The sequence below is a fragment of the Helianthus annuus genome, chromosome 17, assembly GCF_002127325.2.
Source record: "Helianthus annuus cultivar XRQ/B chromosome 17, HanXRQr2.0-SUNRISE, whole genome shotgun sequence".
Classification (NCBI taxonomy): Eukaryota; Viridiplantae; Streptophyta; class Magnoliopsida; order Asterales; family Asteraceae; genus Helianthus; species Helianthus annuus.
The window spans coordinates 149,251,238-149,254,303 of record NC_035449.2 but is presented as its reverse complement, the minus strand read 5'-3'; the positions used below and the strand labels follow the sequence as shown (position 1 = coordinate 149,254,303).

Below are 3,066 nucleotides of genomic sequence, written 5' to 3'. Positions count from 1 at the left end.
TATGCTTATTTTTGTAGGGCTCGTGGTTCCCAAGCCAAGCCTTTTGAACATTGATGAGGGCATGAGGTTAATGCTAGCCCCTAGGTCGGCCAAGGCATTGAGAACGGGTGATTCCCCTATTGAGCATGGAATCGTGAAACTTCCGGGATCGATTTTCTTTTGGGGTAGTTTATTGAGTACGAGGGCAGAGCATTCTTCGCCTAAATTAACTAATTGCAAATTTTCAATTTTCTTGTTATGTGTAAGGAAGTCCCTCATAAATTCAGAGTATTTGGGCATTTGGGTTAGGACTTCAATAAAAGGAATATTGACATGCAATTGTTTTAACAGACTTTCGAATTTTGCGAATTGCTCATTGGTCTTTTGACGAATTATCCTACCGGGGTACGGAACTCGAGGAGCCTTGGTAGGCTCTGGTGATGGAGGAGAGTTCTTTTCCTGCAGAGGTGTTGGCATTGTTTCTTCCGTAAGTGGCGGTACTTGTGCAGGCCCTACGGTGTGGTTTCGTAGTGTGATGAGGTGAACTTGCGCCTTTGGGTTTGTTTCGGTATTGCTAGGTAATGCGCCTTGCGGTCTCTCGGAAAAGTTTTGAGCTATTTGATTTATTCGTTTTTCTATGTTTTGAATGCTAGCTTGTTGATTCCTAAAATTAGATTCTAATTGTAGAAATCTTTCCGAGTTTTTCTTATCAGTGTCAGAGACGAGGCGAGATATAGTATCTTCGAGCCTTTCTCGTCCACCTTGTTGTTGAGTGAAATTTTGTGACTCATTTCTTGATTGCTGAAAGTTTGTTCGTTGGGTTTGTTGGTTACTACTATTGTCGGGTTCCCTCCAACCAAGGTTTGGGTGGTTTCGCCATCCTTGGTTGTAAGTTCCCGTTGGAGGACCCGACGGCCTAGGTCTATTATCAATGTAGTTTACCATTTCTTGTTGATCGTCCGTTTCTTTCATGCAACTCCAATCTTCATGTGACCCACCACACCCTTCACAAGCCATAACCGAGACTGTTTTTGTCATTTCTAATTTTTTTTATTTTTGAAGAAAGGGCCTCGATTTGGGCTTGTAAAGAAGTGCTTTCGTCGACCTTATGGGCGCCCGGGGCGATAGACTTATTTCCCCGGGGGGTGTGCCATTGAAAATTGGTTTGAGCAATTTCCTCAATCTGATTATATATTTCATGTGGGCGTCGGTTACCTAAAAGTCCCCCGGAGCTAGAATCAAGTGTCTGCCTAGTGTGTGGCAACAATCCATTGTAGAAAGTGGATACTTGTTGCCATATTGCGAGGCCGTGATGGGGACACTTGCGTAATAGCTCCTTGAACCTTTCCCAAGTTTCATATAAGGATTCCCCGTCCTCTTGTGAGTATGTATTAATTTCAGCCATTAATTTAGCAGTTTTAGCAGGAGGGAAATACTTATATAGAAATTTTTGGGCTAGTTCATCCCAGGTGTTTACCGATCCAGCTGGGAGGGCGTTGAGCCAAGCTTTCGCTCGGTCTTTTAGTGAGAATGGAAACATACGGAGGCGGATGGCGTCGTTTGATGCTCCATTGATCCGAAAGGTATCACATATTTCCAAGAAATTAGTTATATGTAGATGGGGATCCTCGTCCGCAAGCCCGTGGAAGGTTGCGGAGTTTTGGAGCATTTGTATCAAATGCGGTCGGAGTTCGAAGTTATTGGCTTCGACATTCGGAGCATTGATAGTGGCGCCTAGATTACCTACAGTGGGCCGTAGATAATCCATAAGGGTACGTTGGTCCGCCATTGGAGGTGGATCACCCGAAACCTTCTCTTGGTTTTTGGCTTTTAACCTTTTTCTGAGAAAGCGTTCGGGTTCTTCTAGCGGTTCTTTTATGTCTTTATTGGAACTGGAGCTCATACACTACGTGAGGTTGGCGTTGGGTTCCAAGTCCTGCAATAAAAACAGAAAAGAATGTTGGTCAGAAGGTTCACCACGGCCCCGTGTTGAGCGAACACGGCCCCGTGGTCGGAATTACAGTGATTGTTTTCCAGATCCCAGTTACTGGAAGTTGGACACGGCCCCGTGTTGCACCGGCACGGCCCCGTGGTCAACCTTCTGTAACTTGAAAAACAAAAACTGCTAGTAACGATGCTGAGCACGGCCCGTGTCCGACCAGGCACGGCCCCGTGCTGAGCTCTGCAGAAGCTGAAAAACTAAGAAAAAATCCAAAAAAATTAAAGAAAAATAAAAATATGATTAGGCCGTTGATTCCTAACTTTCTTAAAATCCTTGTGTCCCCGGCAACGGCGCCAAAAACTTGATGCGTGTCAGTGTGTATATGTTTTTAATATATATTTAAGCCCCTTTTTACACTTCTAGCCAAGTTTTAAATTTATAAAACACGATATTCACTAACACTAAACACACATATGGGCAAGTGCACCCATCGTGGACGTAGTATAGTGTTGGTAAGATACCGAGGTCGTCCAAGGACACAAGAGCTTTTAGTACCGGTTTATCCTCAACGTCTAACCAAATCAAAAAGTTAGAAAAATGTTTTAAACTAAGAACAACAAAAACTAACTAAATGCTGAAAAATAAAATAAAATAAAAACAGATAGACAAGATGAATCACTTGGATCCGACACGTGTATTAGTATAACCTTTGATTATTTTCGCACTTTTGCACTTGTTTAAGAGATTATCTTAGTTATTGTAGTAGGGCCCTCTTTTGAAGGCGACGTTACCCTCAACCCAGTAGTTTGAGTCAGCAAGGATACAATCCTAAAGGGTCGGATTATTGGAAGATAATGAATTAAGTTATTAATGCAAATTGTGGTAGGCCCCGCTTTCGGCGGTGACGTTACCCTCGGCTAAGTAGTCTGAGTCAGCAGGGATACAGTCCTAAATAGCCGGGTTATAGTATTAATAGTAGTTAACTTATGAGGGGGTCAAAGAGTTTGGATCCCCGCCATCCAATACATATGGGCATTGAAGGAGATCCTACTAAATTTGACCCAGGTCCCAAGCAGGACCTCTAAACGCTGAACAAGGGCAAGACCCTTACCAAACCGTTCCCTTAACCCCCGACCAGGTAGCCA

General features: G+C 43.5%; 1 non-coding gene across 1 annotated transcript; it reads left to right on the top strand.

Annotated features, from left to right (window-relative positions):
- Nucleotides 1–1,283: 1,283 nt before the first annotated feature.
- Nucleotides 1,284–1,390, top strand: LOC118489545. The gene has a single exon (XR_004887566.1). It is a non-coding gene; the product is annotated as a small nucleolar RNA R71 (small nucleolar RNA).
- Nucleotides 1,391–3,066: the final 1,676 nt, after the last annotated feature.